Source organism: Rhinatrema bivittatum, chromosome 2, assembly GCF_901001135.1.
Source record: "Rhinatrema bivittatum chromosome 2, aRhiBiv1.1, whole genome shotgun sequence".
NCBI classification, from domain to species: domain Eukaryota; kingdom Metazoa; phylum Chordata; class Amphibia; order Gymnophiona; family Rhinatrematidae; genus Rhinatrema; species Rhinatrema bivittatum.
The window spans coordinates 111,578,902-111,599,806 of record NC_042616.1 but is presented as its reverse complement, the minus strand read 5'-3'; positions in this window follow the sequence as shown (position 1 = coordinate 111,599,806).

The following is a 20,905-nucleotide window of genomic DNA, read 5'->3' as shown; positions in this document are numbered from 1 at the left end:
CCCATCAGGCCCCATGGCTTTGTCCACTTTCAGATTCTTTAGCTCTTCCCATACATTATCTACTGTAAATGGATTTTCCTCTGTTCCGCTTCCCTCCAGTTTCTTGTTGTGTAGAGATGGTCCTTCTCCAGGGTCTTCTTTAGTGAACACAGAGCTGAAGTATTCGTTTAATATTTCTGCCATTTCTTCGTCTCTCTCCACACATTGATCATTTCCACCTTTCAATTTCACTATACCACTTTGGACTTTTCTCTTTTCGCTGATGTATCTGAAAAATGTTTTGTCACCATATTTTATCTCCTTGGCAATCCTCTCTTCCGCTTGACTTTTTGCCAACTTGATTAATTTCTTAGTCTCCCTCAGTTGAATCAGATATTCTTCTTTGTGCTCCTCCCTTTGGGATCTTTTGTATTTCTTGTATGCAGTTCTTTTAGCTTTAATTTTGTCAGCCACCTCCTTTGAGAACCAGATAGGTTTCATTTTTCTTTTGCTTTTCTTTACATTTCTAACATATAGAGCAGTTTCCTTGGCTGTACACAGAAAACATTTCAGTTTGGCTTGGAGTTTTCATTTTGTTTCCTGTATCATTTGGTTTTCTGTATCATTTGGTGCAGTTTGTATCAGAAACTCATTCATTTCATTTTGGTCATTTGTTTCAAGAACGGTGAAATGAATCCTAATTTTGATTCTAACTTTAGTGTTTTACATCCATGAAACTTGCTAGAAGACATGAGCAGCAGAGGCAAGAGTATCTCAAGAGTGGCATGAACAACCCACAACATTAATATATCCTTTCTCCAGGATCGTTTTCCAGAGAATAGCCTCAAGGAAAGTGAAATTGCCTCCCTTTGTACTGAAAATAGGAGTTCCACATGATTTATCCCTTTCTGCAACATTATTTAATATGTATTTCTTCCCATTGTGCTAGATTCCTGCTAACCTGAGGATAGGGTATAAACTATATGCTAACCACAACCAGTTCTCTTTCCCATTTGATACAATATCTAAGGTATTAATTAAAGTGACACAATATCTGGATACGATCAAGAACCTGATGCCATATTAATTGGTTAGCTTTGAGCATTAAAAAAAACAGAGATCATTTTATTGGCAAGATTCCCTGTTCCTGATACTCCCTCTTAAATACACTGTGATGGTTGTAGTAGCATTCCCATTTCTTCACACATACGAAACCTGGGTGTTCATATTAATTCTGACTTTTCCTTAAGGCCTCAAATTAAGGTGGTAGGCAAGAGTACATTTTTAAATTTCAGATGCTTCAAAATGTGAAGCTTTTCCTAAATTAATCAAATTTTAGAACTGAGATTCTGGCTCTAGTTATTTCTGCATTTGGCAACCTTGAAAGCACACGAGTCAGTACAAAATGCAGCTGTTAGGATTGTAGAAGAGGGTAAGGGCATGACAGCAAATTACTCCAGTATTATTTCAGTTATATTAGATACTTATTGTTTGGTTTGGAAATTTCAAAATTATTAGGGATGCAGATTTGCTTAAAAAAATGGGTAAAACAAAATAGGGGTGGCAGGCCAAAACAAATGTTGTGCCTTTTATTTTTTTTCATTTCAGAGGTGGGACATTTCAGGTCTACCACCAGACTGGGTTTTTATTTTTGTTTCCCATTTTTGTTTAAAAACAAAACAACAAAAACACCATATTCTGCCCCTACCTTTCTCATTCATTACAATATTTTCTCCCGCCATCTGAGCCCCTGCATACCCTATACCACTCTCCCAACCATCTCAGGACTCACCATTTCTGTCTATGGTCTAGCAGGGGTCCTGGGAGTGACCTCCTGATCTCGGGCTGATGGCTGCCATTATTCAAAATCGTGCTGACTGCCCTTTGCCCTATCTTGCAACAGGGGCTAGTAGTGAAATTAGGCAGCCCCTGTCAAATGAAAGGAGCAAAGGGCTAACTGATGGCATTTTGAAATATGGCGTGGGCAGCTCATTGTCCCTATCAGGTGACAGGGGCTCCCCAATGGCACTTGTAGCCCCTATCAAAAGATAGGCGCAAAGAGAGGATGGCAACATGTTAAATAGTGGCAGCTGCTGGCCCAGGAGTGAGAACATTTTATACACGTCAATGGCTTTTCAAAATTGCTATGATAGTACGTTACATTTATATGTGTAAATCCTATTAAATTATTAGGAAGGGAATGGCAAATAAAATGGTGGATGTCATATTACCTCTGTATCATTCCATGGTGAGACCACACCTTGAATACTGTGTGCAGTTCTGTTTGCTGCATCCCCAAAAAGATATAGTTGTATTGGAGACAGTTCAGGGAAGGGTGGCCAAAATGATAAAGGGGATGGAATGGCTCCCCTATGAAGAAAGGTTTAAGAGGTTAGGGCTATTCAGCTTGAAGAAGAGACAGCTGAGGGGGGATATGATAGAGGTCTAAAAAATCATGAAGGGACTTGAATAGGTAAATATGAATCAATTATTTACTCTTTTGGATAATACAAGGACTGGGGAACTCCATGAAGTTAGCAAGTAGCTAATTTAAAAAAAATCAGAGAAAATTATGTTTTCCTAAATTTATAATCAAGCTCTAGAATTCATTGACAGAGGATGTGGTTATCACAGTTAGTATAACTGGGTTTAAAAAAAGTTTGGTTAAGTTCTTAGAACAGACGTCCATAAACTGCTCTTAATCAATAAGGCTTAATAGATTGGGATCTATTCATTTAATGTTTGGGTACTTGCTAGGTACTTGTGACATGGCTGGCCACTGTTGGACACATGATACTGGGTTTGATGGACCCTTGGTCTTATCCAGTATGGAAATATCTAATGTTTTTATGTTCTTATTTCCTCTCTATATCCTGACTGAGATGAATTTGTGCTTAAAAGCTCTCTCAGAGTTACAAAGAAAAATTGAATTTTTTTTTAATGATGCTGAGATTTTGCTGCTTCTTATCTCTGTGCTGTAGTGGCTCACTTGCCCTATGCCAGAAAAAGAGGCAGTGTAATGTGCTGATTTTGATTTTTCTCTGCACTGAGGGATGGTTGAGATGGGAGACAGTGTAGAGGCAGTTAAAGCAGTGCTAGTGATTTTTTTTTTGTCGCTGTCTGGATATAAGTGAGGTGAGCAGTGCACACTCAGAGACCGAAGAGTCTTAACAGGTTGCCATCATCCTCTTTGGTACTATTATTGTTTAACAGTTTTTTATGTGTACAGTCAGTCAACACTATTGCAAACATCACAGCACATAGAAATTGCATACATGTGTGTGCCTATATGTGTGTGTGATATAGATCTCCATACAGTGAGTGGATCTGTGGGGTACAGTAAAAGTTTCACTAAGTAAATTAATTTGTACTATTCAAATACCCAGTAGGAAGTGCATTTGAATAAATTCCATCATGCAGCAAAATGGAGAGAAGAGGGTATTGGCAGGGGTAGAACAAAAGGAGCAGAGGCAGCTCAACATAGTAGCAGTGATTAAAAAAAAGACAGTCCTCCCCCAAAATTAAAGAGTAGCAGGAGTGAATGGTAGTTCAAGGACAATGAAATTGAAATTTGGAGAGCATATGCCATCACTGCCTATTCCTCTTGCTCTTGTTTTGGAGCAGAGAGAAAAGACTGGAGAGCTATGCAAGACACATAATAGCATGGAACAGGGCAATGATAGTTCAATGGCCATAACCAGCTGCATGCTTCTCTACATTGGTTACTACTTCTCAGGAAATGGAAGCAGTATTTTAAACAACTGATTCTGAGGAAGAATCTTGTCTGTGATTTCCTGAATCAGAATTTGAACAGCTGGTAGATGAAGAAAATTTGTGAGAAATAGTCAGTAGAGTTGTAATCTCCACTTCAGTGAAGAGGGAGATAACTGATGATATTGATGGTGATGAGAACAAAAGCAAGCAGCACAGGTAGAATGCATGAGCAATACCCCAGGCATTTTTTACCAGGGTCCGCACTTGACCTCAACTCCAGTGTCAGCATCAGCCCCCACAGATATAGAGAAGAGATTATGAAATACGACCCTGACTGGGAGGCACTTTAAAGTTTTGCTCGTGTATTCACTGAAATAAAGATATCAGTCAAAGAAATAAAGTGGGTCATCTGAAAAAACTGGCATGCAGCATCATCTGGAAAAGCAATACTTGCTAGAATAGACATTGAGAGAGGATGCCAGTTAAAGTAAAACCCAGAGAAAATGAGTTGAAAAGAGGAAGACTATTCCCCAAGCTTATCCACAGCCCCTTCAAGCAGTCAGGTGGAAGGCCAGCAGTCCTCAGCCATGTGTCTGTTATGACAAAACACAACAAAAGAAATGGAGTGGAGTTCCTTAGCAATGGTCTGGGACAAAAGTAGTAATGAGAAATATCAAGAAAATAATTGCCCTTGATGACTGGAAATGGGAACATATGTGGTGATTACATTTGCAGTGACACAAAATTATACAAAGTTGTTAAATCATAATATGATTATGAAGAAATTTCATGAGGACATTGCAAAACTGGGAGACTGGACATGCAAATTGCAAATGAAATTTAATGTGGACAAGTGCAAAGTGATGCACTTAGGGAAGAGTAACCCAAAGTATAGCTACATAATGCAAGGTTCCTCATTAGGAGTCACTACTCAGGAAAAAAATCTGTTATCATTGAGAACACATTGAAATCTTTTGCTTAATGTGCACAGCAGCCAAGAAAGCAAATGGAATGCTAGGGGTTATTAGGAAATGACAGGAGAGTAAAACAGAGAATGTCATAATGCCTCTGTGTATTGCTCCATGGTACAACCTCATCTTGAGTACTGTGGGCAGAGAAAAGATACAGAGAAGGACAACCAAGATAATAAAGGGAATAGAACAATTCCCTTATGAAGAAAGGCTAAAGAAGTTAGGTTTCTTCAACTGGGAGAAGAGATGAGTGAGGGGAGATATGATAGAGGTCTCAAAAATAATGAGTGGAATGGAATGAGTAAAGGTTAATCAGTTGTTTACTCTTTCAAAAAGTACAAAGGCCAGGGGACAAACAATGAAGTTACAAGATAATACATTTAAAACTAATAAGAGAAACATATTTTTTTTTACTTAATGCCTAATTAAGCTGTGGAATTCCTTGCTAGAGGATGTGGTAAATTCTATTAATGTAGCTGCATTTAGAAAAGGTTTGAACAAGTTCCTGGAGCAAAAATCCATTAACCATCATTAAGGTAGAATTGCTGAAATCCATTGTTTATTTTTCAGATATGCAGCTTGGACTCTGTCTACTCCTTGGGATCCTGCCAGGTACTTGTGGCCTGGCTTGGCCATTGTTGGAAACAGGATACTGAACTTGGTTGACCCTTTGTCTGACCCAGTATTGAAAGTCTTATGATCTTATGTTCTGTTGTGACCGTCGCTGCCCGACGGCTCCATTCTGCCTACCTTTCCTTGTCTGCAACTCCTCCTGCTCATGATGGGCGTCTGGCTGCCGTGGCGTCTGTCTGCCGTCCACTCCGGCGTCCCCGAACCAGCTTGGGCGCTGCCTCCCGCCATGCTCTCCAGGTACCTTAGGGTGCGCGCGCCACGTGGCCCTCATTCTTATTTCCTCATTGGAGCGTTCCTCAGGGCATCCCCCTGTGCTGACATCATGCTGCCCGGATATTTAAGCCTACAGTTTATTGCTAGAGGTTGAGTTAGCAAGGGGATTCTTACGGATGGGATTTGCTCACTGTACCCAGCTACTCTGCCTTCCAACTACTATTGGACTCTTTCTGCTAATGGGGTACCCGCTCCTCGGGGGCCTCTTTGTTTCTTTCATGTCGCTATCAGGTAACCGGTACTCGCTCCTCGAGGGCCCATATTCCCTGACTCGCTGCCTGTATTTATTTTTTATTTTGAACTTTTTTTGAACTTTTATATACCGAAATCCATGTGCAAAAATCTATCTCCTCTTCTACTTGAAAGAATTTGCTACAGGCACCATCAGTAAGTACTATCGTCATCTACTCCTCAGAGCTGTTTCCCTGGAACCAGGTACTTGCTCCTCGAGGGCCTGCCCCCGTTCCAGCCCCAGTGCCATCTCTTACGTTGAACTGCTGAGTGAGTACTTTGCCAACAAGTCTTTCTACCTCCAGGAATCTGGTACTCGCTCCTCGAGGGCCAGCTCTCCCTATCTTGGGGCTTCTCCATATCTGGGACTCTGAATGTTCTATTGTGCTCACTTTCTCAGTTCTCTCCACTACAGCACTGCTATTTATTTATTTTATTTATTTAAAATCTTTTCTATACCATCATTTAGTAATGCTACCGGAAGAACCACTGTTCCAGCACCCTGGGGAATACTAGCCCAGCCGGGCTACATCTTCTACTTACTACCGCCACCTCTGGTGGCTTCTCAAACTGTCTAAATAACGAACTTTCTGTGTTTGTGTGTCCAGAGCTGACCCTGATCTGTGGCCTCTCAAGGGACTTCCCCCGTGGGCATGGTCAGCTGCCACAGTGTCCAAGGGTCCACCCAAAACCTCACTAACTATAACATATTGCTAACTCCATGGATCCGGCACAGCTCAATGCCTTGCATGCCATTCCCAGCTTGGCCCTGTGCATTGCTGAACAACAGGATGCATTAGAGAATTTCACTTCTGAGTTTAATCAGCTGCACGCACAGAAGAATCAAAGCGCTGCTTCCAGTAATGAAGGTCAGTTACCTGAAGTAACTATAAAGACTATGGTACCTCTGGCTGCTCCAGTTCATTTCTCTGAAGAGATTCAAAGAACTAGAGGTTTCCTAAACCAGTGCTGCATGCATTTTGCATTACAGCCTTCTCACTTCCTCACAGCCTACGCCAAGACTACTTATATTCTATCTTAACTTGATGGAAGGGCCTTGCTTGGGCCTCAATGCTATGGGAATGTAAGGATCTAATTCTGCAGGATATTGACGGCTTTCTGGATTTGTTTAAATCTGTTTTCAATGATCCTGCACGAGTGACTGTTGCTGGTTCTGCCCTGGTTGACCTGATGCAAGGCAACTGACCACTGGCTGATTTTGCAATAGAGGTCAAGACTCTTGCTACCGAATTATGCTGGGATTCTAAATGTCTGAAAACTCTCTTCTTCAGAGGACTGGATACTCGCTTGAAAGACGAACTCATGCGACACCTGACTCGCTGGATGAACTAGTGGTTTGGTTACTAGATTTGACCACTGGCTTTGTGATAAGGTGAAAGAACTCAAGCCTAGTACAGGACCAGTTTAGAAGGAGGTTCAGGCTAAACCTGCACTTCAGATGCTTCCAGCAATACCTGTTGCCAGTGGAGAAGAACCGATGCAACTTGGCTGCGGTCACCTAACTTCAAAAGAGAGAAGACTTCAGAAGAGGCAGGGCCTGTGTATGTACTGTGGACAAGCTGGTCATGATCTCCCAACATGCCCAATTCATCCGGGAAACGGACGGGCCTAAGTCCTGCAGGAAGACTGTTCTTAGGCCTTACTACGTGTTATGGATCTGTTATGGAATCTGCTGTCTGAAGGGAGGAGCAAGCAGATGGGAGTTAACAATCTGTTATGAATCAACTCCTGGAGAGAGAAGAGTTAGCAGTCTGTTAGATTATAGCTCCCACGTAGGGAGGAGTTAGCAATCTGTAGGTTCTACTCCTCAATAGGGAGAAGAGTTAGCAATCTGTTGGGAACTAACTCCTACAGAGGAAGGAGTTAGCAATCTGTTATGATCCCATGAGGAGTTAGCAATCTTGTTAGGTTTGCTAGGGAGTTAGCAATCTGTTATGCTATAGCTCCTGTGGAAGGAGGAGTTAGCACACTGTACCTGCGGAGTGCTTGGAGAGGACACTCAGCTGTAGAGGAATGTAGATAGGTGAATCCTTGGGCCGATGGCAGATGACTGCACCCCAGGAGGGTATCCTGAGAGGGACCACCGGCTAGGCTTGAGTACGGAGAAAGACACAGATAATTCTTTATTAGACAAGTTAGTAGAACCACCAGGGGTGCTAGTAGTGAGCAGATATGCCTGGCAGGGCTGAAGTCCCTCAGGTACTGGAACCACGATTCCAGGGTTGAGCTGTAGAGAAACTATAGATAGTGAATAGACAGGGTAAGCTGTGTTCATATCTAGAACTAGATGACAAACTCACATAAGGTCTTAAGAAGCTCAATACCTGGAAAGAGTTAGGCCCTTGAGGAGCGAGTACCTGGTTCCAGGGAAAGCTCTGAGAGAGCGGTGGTAACTCACAGGTGTCTGTATCTGCGATAGCTACTAGGCAGAAGAGAATCTTCAGAGTGTTCAGGAACATGGGCCCTCGAGGAGCGAGTACCGGTTCCTATCGGCAAACTGAAATACAAACTCACAAATGTCTATATCTGCGATAGCTTCCAGGCAGTATAGAATCTTCAGAGTGTTCAGGAACATGGGCCGTCAAGGAGCGAGTACCGGTTCCTAACGGCAATCTGAAATAAAGAAAAGAGAGCGAGGCCCCCGAGGAGCGGGTACCCCTGGGAAGTCCGAGGAGGCAGAGTAGCTTAGGAAAAGTAATCCCCTTGCTAACTTGATTCATTAGCAAACACTGAGCCCTTATATATTGGAAACAGATGACGTCATCTCAGGGGGACCCTCCCGAAGTTCGCGCCCTTGCTGGTACATAATCAGAGTGCGTGCATGCATGCCCTATATCATCAGGAACATGGCGGATCCACAGCGTCGTGCCAGTCTGGGAACGCTGGAGACAGACGGCAAGAAGAATTTGCGGCAGCTAGCAGTCCATCAGACCCGGAGGGAGTCGCCACAGAGTTAAAGAGGGTGGAGTGAGGTCGTTGAGCTGCGACAGACGCAACAGTACCCCCCTTCCAAGGGTGATCTCCTCTTCGGGAACCAGGTTTCAAAGGATGCGTGAGGTGGAACTAATGAAGCATCTCTTTGTCCAAGATATTGGTCTGAGGCTCCCAAGAATTTTCTTCGGGGCCGAAACCTTCCCATTTCAGAAGGTATTCAAAAGTTTTGCCTCTTTTACGAACATCCAAAACCTCTTCGTCCTTGTATTCTATTTCATCTTCTGCAAAGGTGACAGATGGATCTTGAGATTTGGAAGAATCTTTCAGAATGGATTGATGGTATCAGCAGCAATGGGTAGAGCTGCTGTGGACGTTACTGAGGAATTCAGTCGAAGTGGTGCTATTGAAGAATGTCCAAAATCTACTTCTAAAGTTGACTCTCCAGTAGATGAAGCTGGATGAGAGATGGTAGTATTTAGCAGCAATGGCTAACTGCTATAGATGCCACTGTGACTTCAACGGAAGTGGCAATGTTGGGGTACGTGCAACCCCACTTCTAAAGGTAACTCTTCAGTATGTAATGGAATGAGGTGTTGGCTTCAGCAGCAATAACTTAGCTGCTATGATGTCATTGGACCTTCTGTGAAAATGACAATTTATTTATTTATTTTTGGCTTTTATATACCGAACTTCAAGTAACAGGGTTACTTATCAGTTCGGTTTACATTCAACAAATATGCGAACAATGACAACAATTGTCTTACATTGAACAGGGAATCGAACAACTTGGATGAACATAACTTGGAAGAACCAGAGAAATAAAGAATAAAAGTAGCTTGACTTGAGGGGTATCAAGCCTGCAGGTAGGGGAGGGATGGCTGAGGGAGGGGATGAGGGAAATGTGAAACTAACGATTTATTAAAAAAGGGAAGTATAGTTAGGGGAAGGCCCTGAGTGAGGGCAGTCCAAGAATCTGAGGAGGGTCCGTGATGTTATGGGAAGGCTTGGATGTACCCCAACAATGTTGGGGTGCATCCAACCCCACTTCTGAGAGTAACTTCTTCAGTAATGTAGCTGGATAAAGTGTTGAATTCAGCAGCAACCTAGCTGCTAGGATGTGACAGAATTTCAACAGAAGTGGCAATGATGGGGTTCGTCCAGAACCCACTTCTGGAAAACTCTTCCGTAGATGAAGCTAGAAGAGAGATGGTGGCAGCACCAGCAATCAAAGAGGCTGGTAGCTAGAGATATCTTCTTCAGAACTAATAGTGCTGTAGTGCTTCAGACCAACTTCCAAGTAAAACAATCGTAGCAGATATCTCTAATTTGTAGTCCGTGAAGACAGTAGAGATGTAGAGCTCCATCTAGCCATGGCAAACATAGCAACCGCTATGAGTATTATAGTCCATGGAGACGGTAAAGATGTAGTGCGCCATCTAGCTATGGCGAACATGACAACTGCTATGAATATTGTAGTCCATGAAGACGGTAAAGATGTAGAACGCCATCTAAGTATGGCGAACATAGCGACCTCTATGAATATCAGCAGCCAGGTGTGAACGGCTGTGGACATCATCAAGATCCTCAAGAGAAGTGGCGATGTAAAGGAACGTCCAAAGCCCACTTCAAGTTGTGATGCAGTAAAGGATCGTCTAATTTGACGAAAGGACTCTTCAGGTCTTCCACAAGACATCTGAGAATAAGGTTGCCTCCTGCCCCTGAGTCCAACAGGGCAGGGGTTCGAACCGTTGCTGGTTCAGAGGTCACAGAGACTGAACGAGAGAGTGGAGGAGATAGCGCTGTATGGCCTAAGAACAGTCCTCCCACGGGACTTAGGCCCATCCGTTTCCTGGACGAATGGGGCACGTAGAAACATCATGGCCGGGCTGACCACAGTACATGCACAGGCCGCATTTCTTCCGAAATCTTCTCTCTTTAAAGGTCAAGTGACCATGACCAAGTTTCATTGGTTCATCTGTATCAACAGCAAGAACTGCTGGACCCATCCGAGGTGCAGGGGTACTGGCCTGTTTCAACCCAGTTAACACCTTAGGCCGGAGTTCCTTCACCTTGTTTCGGAGTCGACCATCCATCCGAAATGCAGGGTACTGGCCTGTTTCAACCCAGTGGACACCTTAGGCCAGAGTTCCTTCACCTTGTCTCGGAGTCGACAATCAGTCCGAGTAGCTAAGGCTATCAATTCTTCCAGCGAGTCAGGTGTCTGGCGAGCGGCCAGCTCGTCTTTCAAACAGGTATCCAGGCCTCTGCAGAAGAGAGTCTTGAGACATCTGGGGTCCCAGCAAAGTTACCCTGCAAGAATCTTGAATTCTATGACAAATTCAGCCAATGATCTGTTGCCTTGCTTCAAGTCCACTAAAGCAAACCCGGCAACAGACATACGAGCAGGGTCATCAAAAACGGATTTATTTATTTATTTATTTCTTTAACACTTTTCTATACCGACCTTCATGGACAAGAGCCATATCGGATCGGTTTACATCGAACAGGGTAAACAACTGTAGTGTCAACTAACTTAAATCAACAAAGGTGTGGAAGAGGCAAAGTTACATTCAACAGGGAGTAGGAACTTGAGAGCTTAATCAGCTGGAAAGATAGGTTAAAGGATTTAAACAAGTCCAAAAATCCTTCTATGTCCCGCAAAATTGGGTCCTTGCATTCTCACAAGGTAGATGCCCACGACAAGGCTCTCCCATCCAAGTATGACAGGATGTAGGTGGTCTTAGAGAGGTCCATGGGAAATAATGAAGGCTGTAAGGTGAAATGCAAGCTGCACTGGTTCAAAAAGCCCCACGTCTTCTGGAGTTCTCCAGTGAAACGAATAGGAGCAGCAAGTGGAACAGACGTCTTTAAAGTTACCTCCTTTAACTGACCTTCTTGAGTAGAATCTGTGCCTTGTATATTCTGTATGTGAAGCTGATGGAATGCTGCAGTAATTTTCTTCAAGGTTTCTTGCTGTTCTGAGATGCGTTGAGTCAGGCACGGTATAGCCTGCAAAGCGGAGAGGTGTGCCGAGTCCATGGGTACTGACATCTCATACCTTAAGCTGGATTCCCAGGAGTACTGCTTCTCCAATTTAAAGCTGGATCCACTGGATTTACTGCCTTTCCAATTTAAGCCGGATCCACTGGAGTTAGCAATCTCTTATGGATCTGTTATGGAATCTGCTGTCTGAAGGGAGGAGCAAGCAGATGGGAGTTAACAATCTGTTATGGATCAACTCCTGGAGAGGGAAGAGTTGGCAGTCTGTTAGATTATAGCTCCCACGGAGGGAGGAGTTAGCAATCTGTAGGGTCTGCTCCTCACGAGGGAGAAGAATTAGCAATCTGTTGGGAACTAACTCCTACGGAAGAAGGAGTTAGCAACCTGTTATGATCCCATAAGGAGTTAGCAATCTTGTTAGGTTTGGTAGGGAGTTAGCAATCTGTTATGTTATGGCTCCTGTGGAAGGAGGAGTTAGCACACTGTACCAGCGGAGTGCTTAGAAAGGACACTCAGCTGTAGAGGAATGTAGATAGGTGAATCCTTGGGCCGATGGCAGATGACTGTGCCCCCAGGAGGGTATCCTGAGAGGGACCACCAGCTAGGCTTGAGTACGGAGAAAGACACAGATAATTCTTTATTAGACAAGTTAGTAGAACCACCAGGGGTGGCAGTAGTGAGCAGATATGCCCGGGAGGGCTGAAGTCACTCAGATACTGGAACCACGATCCCAGGGTTGAGCTGTAGAAAAACTATAGATAGTGAGTAGACAGGGTAAGCTGTGTTCATATCCAGAACTAGGTGACCAACTCACATAAGGTCTTAAGAAGCTCAGTACCTGGAAAGGGTTAGGTTCTCAAGGAGCTAGTACCTGATTCTAGGGAAAGCTCTGAGAGAGCGGTGGTAACTCACAGGTGTCTGTATCTATGATAGCTACTAGGCAGAAGAGAATCTTCAGAGTGCTTAGGAACATGGGCCCTCATAGAGCGAGTACCGGTTCCTATCGGCAAACTGAAATAAAGATAACTCACAAATGTCTGTATCTGCTATGGCTTCCAGGTAGTAGAGAATCTTCATAGTGTTTAGGAACATGGGCCCTCGAGGAGCGAGTACCGGTTCTTATTGGCAAACTGAAATAAAGATAACTCACAAATGTCTGTATCTGCGATAGCTTCCAGGCAGTAGAGAATCTTCAGAGTGTTCAGGAACATGGGCCCTTGAGAAGCAAATACCAGTTCCTATCGGCAATCTGAAATAAAGAAAAGAGAGCGAGGCCCCCTAGGAGTGGGTACCCCTGGTAACTCGGAGGAGGCAGAGTAGCTTAGGAAAAGTAATCCCCTTGCTAACTCGATTCGTTAGCAAATACTGAGACCTTATATATTGGAAACGGATGATGTCATCTCAGGGGGACGCCTCCGAGGTTCACGCCCTTGCTGGTACATACATCGGAGCACGCACGCACCCTATGTCATCAGGAACATGGCGGATCCGCAGCATCGTGCCGGTCCTGGGACGCCGGAGAGAGACGGCAAGAAGACTGCGGCAGCTAGCATTCCATCAGACCCGGAGGGAGTTGCCACAGAGGTAAAGAGGGCGGAGTGAGGGTGTCCAGCAGTGACGGACGCGACACTACGCCCTCTCCTCAACTCTCTCTCCCAGTTTCCCTAATCTGTGGACCGTCTGAAATTCAAACTCTTGCCCTGGTGGATGTGGGGCAGGAGGCAACTTTATACTACGACGCCTAGTGGAAATTTGAGGATTCCCCCGTCACCTTGAAGATTCCACTGCTCGTATCATCTATCCATGGAGAGCCTTTGCCAGGTGACATGACCCGTCGCACCGAACCGGTAACCCTCCACACTGGAGGCCTCCATACTGAGTTAATTTCCTTCTTTGTGTTAGAGAAGTCCATGCACCCTATCGTTCTGGGGTTACCCTGTTGCAATCGCATCAGCCTCAATTCGGCTGGGCCACCTTGGAGCTCTCCCGCTGGGGCCCAGGTTGTCTTGGCAAGTGCCTTAAGGAGGTTTCTCCTGTCCTCTGCATGCCTACAACTCCAGTGATGCCAGGACTGCCGCCTTAATACGCATCATTTGTTGATGTGTTATCCAAAGAGGCTGCTGACATCCTTTCTCCACGCGGATCTTATGACTGGCCATAAGGCTGAAACCGAATACTGAACCTCCTAAAAGACGTGTCTATCCATTCTCTGCAATAGAGAATAAGGCTATGTCCGAGTACATCGAGGAGAATTTACAGAAAGGATTCATTAGACCATCAAAGTCTCCAGCTGGCGCAGGCTTCTTCTTTGTGGGGAAGAAGGATGGTACCTTACGTCCTTGTATCAACTATCGAGGTCTGAACGAGATCATGATCAAAGATCAATATCCCCTGCCTTTAATCTCAGAGCTGTTCGACTAGCTTCAAGCTGCCAAGATATTCTCGAAACTTGACCTGAAGGGGGCCTATAACTTAGTTCACATTCGCAGTGGTGAATGGAAAATAGCCTTCAACACTTGAGATAGTCATTTTGAGTACTTAGTAATGCCCTTCGGCCTGTGCAAACCACTCACCGTGTTCCAGAATATGATGAATGACATCTCGTGGGACCTGTTGTACAAGAGTGTCGTAGTGTACCTAGATGATATCCTGATATTTTCTCAGGACCTGTCTACTCATCTAGAGGACATCAAGCAAGTACTCCGAAGACTTCGAGAACATCAGCTCTATGCCAAGCTATCCATGTGCAAATTCCATAAGGACTCTGTGCCTTTTCTTGGCTACATTGTGTCTAACGATGGCTTCCAGATGAATCCCCAAAAATTAGAGAGTATTAAAAATTGGTCCCAACCTACCAGCCTGAAGGCCCTGAGATGATTTTTGGGGTTTACTAATTATAATATAAGCTTTATAAAGAACCACTCTTCTTTAACTGTGCCCTTAACTGCAATGACCCGGAAAGGGACCAACACTTCATAAATGGTCTGCGGAGGCCATATCCGTGTTCGAGGATTTAAAAACTGCCTTTTCCACTGAACCATGCCTGTGTCATCCAGACCCCGACAAGCTATTCATTGTGGTGGTTGATGCTTCTGATGTTGGTGTGGGAGCTGTATTGAGCCAAACCGGAGACTCCAAATCCTTACATCCTTGCTCCTTCTCGCGACGTTTCTCTCCGGCAGAGAAGAACTATGGGATCGGAAATAAAGAGCTCCTGGCTATTTAGTTAGCATTCGAGGAATGGCAGCCTTGGCTCGAAGGTGCTCAACATCAAATTACTGTGTTTACAGACCATAAAAATCTAGAGTATCTCTGCCATGTGCAACGTCTTAACCATAGACAAGCTAGATGGCCCTTATTTTTTAACCGTTTTGACTTCGTGCTCAAATATCGCTCCGGAAACAAGACTACCAGAGCTGATGCCCTGTCATGCTCCTTTCTCTTGGAGGATGTTCCAGAAGAACCTCAGCATATAATCGACCCGAAGAAAGTCATCTTGGTGTCTACTCATATTGTGCCCGCTGGTAAAACCATTGTGCCTAAACACCTCAGGAAGAAAGTGCTCTATTGGGCACATGATTGCAAGCTGGCTGGCCATCCTGGTCAACACTGTACCCTGCTGAAGCTACAGAAGTATTATTGGTGGCCAACTATCAAGGAAGATACGCTCTCCTACGTAGTATCTTGTGCCAACTGTGCCAAGCACAAACCTACTTCTGGCCAACCGTGGGGATTGCTGCAACCACTTCCAGCTCCGGAACAGCCCTGGACAAATATTGCTAATGACTTTGTAGTTGATCTTCCCCTCTCTGGAGGTATAAATACTATTTGGGTCACAGTCGACCGCTTCAGCAAGATGGCCCATTTCATTGTGCTGCCTGGCTTACCTTCAGCCTTGGAGCTTGTGAAGCTCTTCATAACCCACATCTTTCACCTTCACGGCCTACCGAAGCACATAGTCTCGGATCGAGGATCACAGTTTATGGCAAAATTCTGGAAAGCTTTGTGCAAGCTCTTTGACATCTCTCTAGATTATATATCAGCCTATTATCCTCAATCAAATGGCCAAACAGAATGGATGAATAGGACCCTGAAACAGTTCATTCGGGCCTATGTGAGTTGCCGTCAGAATAACTGGGCCGAACTGTTACCATGGGCTGAGTTTGCCATTAATTCTCATCCAGCATCATCCACTGGATCAACACCTTTTGAAGTGGTATATGGACATTTCACCACCACTGCCACTTCCACTGAAACTCTCAGTGACGTCCCCAGCAGCTCAATCCACTGCTGATGATATCCATCAATTATGGACTCAGACAAAAGAAATGCTACTCAAAGCGAGTGATCGAGCCAAAAGGTTTTATGACGCTCACCATTCCAAAGCGCCTGGCTTTCAACCTGGAGACAAAGTCTGGCTTTCCACTAAGCACCTTAGACTGAAGATACCCTCCACTCAATTTTCTCCTCGCTACGTTGGACCATTTCCAATCCTCCGACATCTTGGCAACATCACTTACAATCTGAAGCTACCACCTGGATTAAACATCCACAACGCTTTTCATGTTTCACTTTTGAAACCACTCATTCTCAGTGAGTTCTCTTCCAAGTCTCAGGAACCATCTCCCATCAATGCAGAAGATGTCCTAGGTCGAAGCTATCCTTGATGTCCAAAGCGAGGCAAGACTTGGAAATACCTTCTTTCGTGGGAAGGTTTTGGCCCCGAAGAAAATTCTTTGGAGCCTCTGGTTAATATCCTTGACAAAGCGATGCTCCATCAGTTTCATCTCTCATATCCTGGGAAACCAAAACCTGGTACCCGCAGAGGAGGCCGCCCTTTGAAGGGGGGTACTGTTGCGACCGTCACTGCCCGATGGCTCCACTCCGCCTATCCTTCCTTGTCTGTGACTCCTCCTGCCCGTGATGGACATCTGGCTGCCGTAGCGTCCATCTGCCGTCCTCTCCGGAATCCCCGGACCGGCTTGGGTGCTGCCTCCCGCCATGCTCTCCAAGTAGCTTAGGGTGCATGCGCCATGCGGCCCTCATTCTTATTTCCTCATTGGTGTGTTCCTCAGGGGCGTCCCCCTGTGATGATGTCACGCTGCCTGGATATTTAAGCCTACAGTTTATTGCTAGCGGTTGAGTTAGCAAGGGGATTCTTACGGATGGGATTCACTCTCCGTACCTAGCTACTCTGCCTTCCAACTACTATTGGACTCTTTCTGCTAATGGGGTACCCACTCCTCGGGGGCCTCTTTGTTTCTTTCAGGTCGCTATCAGGTAACCGGTACTCGCTCCTCAAGGGCCCATGTTCCCTGACTCGCTACCTGCATCTATCTCCTCTTCTACTTGGAAGAGTTCGCTACAGACACCATTAGTGAGTACTATTGTCTTCTACTCCTCAGAGCTGTTTCCCTGAAATGAGGTACTCACTTCTCGAGGGCCTGCCCCCATTCTAGCACCAGTGCCATCTCTTACATGGAACCGCTGTGTGAGTACTTTGCCAACAAGTCTCTCTACCTTCAGGGATCTGGTACTCGCTCCTCGAGGGCCAGCTCTTCCTATCTCTGGGCTTCTCCACATCTGGGACTCTGTGAATGTTCTATTGTGCTTACTTTCTCAGTTCTCTCCACTACAGCACTGCTACCATAAGAACCGCTGTTCCAGTGCCCTGGGGAATACTAGCCCAGCCGGGCTACATTTTCTACTCACTACCGCCACCTCTGGTGGCTTCTCAAACTGTCTAAATAAAGAATTTTCTGTGTTTGTGTGTCCAGAGCTGAGCCTGACCTGTTGCCCCTCACGGGACTTCCCCCCATGGGCGTGGTCAGCTGCCACAGTGTCCAAGGGTCCAACCAAAAGCTCACAAACTATAACATGTTCTTATGTTCTTAAAGCCAGTCCCTGCAGGTAGTAGAGAATGTGGGATTTAAGCATCTCTACTTGGGGGCTGAAACAATTATCAAAGTTCTCTCCAGGATTACATTTAGTAGAAAGGTCATCCCCATCCTCTACAACCATGGATGTATTCACATGCAAGTGAAAATGGCTACAGCAGTAGGATGCATTTCGCCAGCAACATCTGGACCAGAATAAATGTTTTTCACACTTACCTCTCCCTTTCAGCACACTGGTAGAACCAGCAGCAAATCTAGTGAAGATGGAGCATTACTGAACAGTGGGTTTTGCTGCATACCAAGATGATGTATAGCCCCATACCTCGCACAATATTATATCAGCCATAAGAAAGAAGCTAGAGGGTTGGCAGCTGAACCAGAGGGGCAGAAATGCTAAGGCAGGTTGCTTTGTGACAGATGGTGGGCCTGGTCTGAGTCAAGGTTCCAGTGTCAGGATTTGGCCTCTGGACTGAGCCAAGGTGTCAGGCCTGGGTTTGAGCCTCAGCCTAGGCCATGGCCTAGGTGTCAAGCTCCGGCATAGGCTATGGCACCTTCATTGTGTCACAGCCTGGGCCTGGGCCTGGCCGAGGCACTGGAATCATGCTAGGGCGTAGGTGGGGATCCCTGCTTTGGGTCTTGTCTATTTCCTAGGCAAGGCCCCAGCTTTGGGCTTATGCCTAGGTCTCACCTGTGATTTTTTTTTTTAAGGTTTCCAAAATGAAATGATATTCCAAAGAAATTTCATTGGAATTTAATTTGTTCCATTTTGAAAATGATCTGAAACAAAATATGAAATTTTGTCTCATTTCTTATTTTTTTCTCCTGAATCTCCATTTCTAACCAGAAAAAGGTTTTATCATGAGTTTTTGCTTCCACAGCAAGCTTCTTTTTAAATTTGGATTTGCCTTCATTTTCAATACTTTGTATCTAACTTGGCAGTGCTTATGCTGGTTCCTGTTTTCTTCATTCAGATCCCTTTTCCATTTTTTGAAATTTGTTCTTTTGGCTAGAATATCCTCTCTCACCTCATGTCTCATGCCAGCAGTTATTTGGCCTTCCTTACACCTTTTTCAATGTATGAAGTACATTTTATCTGAACTTCCAAAATGGTTATTTTAAACACATTTAATATTTTCTGTAAACTCTTAACTTTTGTTGTTCCTTCTTTGAGTTTTTTCTTATCCATTTCCTCATTTTCTCATAGTCTCTCTTTTTAAAGTTAAATTCTATTACTATAGATTTCCTTAGTATCCTCACCCTAGTTGTTAAGTCAAATTTGATCTAGTAATAATTAGAGATGAGCTTCATTGTTCTGGCTCGGGTTGGGTTTCAGTTCGGGCACTTCGTAGGAAAACACGTTTTCCCACGGATCATTTTTCGCCAAAAACGAAACTGGAACCCGACCCGAACCCGAAAAAAGAATAAAAAAAACCCCAACCCCCGAATCGGAAAAAAACCCACCCCAACCCTTCAATTTAACTTTCTTACAATACCACCCCCCCCCCCCCCCAAAATCCCAATCCCTCCCCAAGACTTACTAAAAGCCCTCGTAGTCCAGCGGGGTCCCTCAAGTGATCTCTCCCTCCGTGCCGTCGGGCTGTCGGGCCTGCTATGACTCAAAATGGCACCGATAGCCTTGCCCTTATGATGTCACAGGGGCTACCAGTGCCATTGGTCTACCGGTCTACCTGTGACATTTCTCCTACCATGTGACATGGGCTGACCAATGGAACTGGTAGCCCCTGTGACATCATAAGGGCAAAGGGCCATCGGCACCATTTTGATTTGTAGCAGGCCCGATAGCCCGACGGCACAGAGGGAGATATCGCTTGCAGGACCTAGCTGGACCACCAGGGCTTTTAGTAAGTTTTGGGGAGGGATCGGGATGGTGGGGAGGTTATAAGAAAGTTAAATTGAAGGGTTGGGGGTGGGTTGTTTTTTTTTTAACAAATGTGCCCCTCCCCGCTGCACTAACCCGAAAAACAAATTTTCCTCGAAGTTCGGGGAAAATCCGTTTCGTGGTTTAGGTCCCACGAACCACTATGAATTTGCCTAATTGCCTAATTCATGATAAACAAATGCACATGTCTAGTTATGATCATTATTGCCGAATAGCACCAATACGGTTACCACTGACACCAAGTCATGTGTTCCTCTAAGTATTAGGACTAAAATAGCTCCCCCTCTTTTACTAGCTGTTCCATGAGGCAGTCATTTATTTCAACTAAAAACTTTACCTTCTTAGCTTGTGCTGATGTGACATTTACCCAATCAATACTGGAGCAATTTAAGTCACCCATTATTACTATGTGGCTAATTTTGTAAGCTTCTCTAACTTAATTTATCATTTCATTATCTGTCTGTTCATTCCTGCCAGATGGACAGTAATACAGTGCTACTGTTATTCCATTCTTCTTCTCATATTAAATTTCTATCCATAAGGATTCTAAGCTGCATTTTGTTTCCTGCTGAACTTTTATCCTGATTGACAATATGCCCTTGTTAACATATAGTGCCACCATTCCATCAATTTGAACTATCCTATCATTATTCTGCCTACCTGTCTTACTCCAGATGTACCACCTTAGAGGTTTTTCTGTTTTGTCTCTGCAAACCTGCCATGCCCAAGATATGCCATTTTATAGGTCTTACTGCTACCTCTCTGCCTACCTGCCATGCCTCAAATATATTACCTTATGAGTCTTTCTGCCACATGTCTACCTTCTATGCCCAAGATCTTCATTAGAGATCTTAATGCTACTGCTCTGCCTATTTACCAGACCCCAGATATACTCCTTTGAATTATTTTGCGACTGCTATGCCTACCTGCCAGCCCAGATATATCACCTTGAGGGTCATGCTGTTAATTCACATCCTGAAGAGGGTCATGCTGTTAATTCACATCCTGAAGAAACTCAGACCCCTCCTCCACTATCATGACTTCCGCACCGTCATCCAAGCCACCCTTTCCTCAAAGCTGGACTACTGTAATGCCCTCTTCCTTGGCCTACCCTCCTCCACCACCAAGCCCTTACAAATGCTCCAGAATGCCATCGCCAGGGTCATCACCAACTCAAGGAAAGCTGATCACATTACCCCAATACTCAAAGAACTCCACTGGCTCCCCATCGCATCCCGAATTCTCTTCAAAATTCTAACCATAGTGCACAAGTCCATCCACTCGCACAATTCCAATTGGTTGGATGAACCCTTTCGTCCTATACGCACTGAACGACCCACTCGCACTGTCAA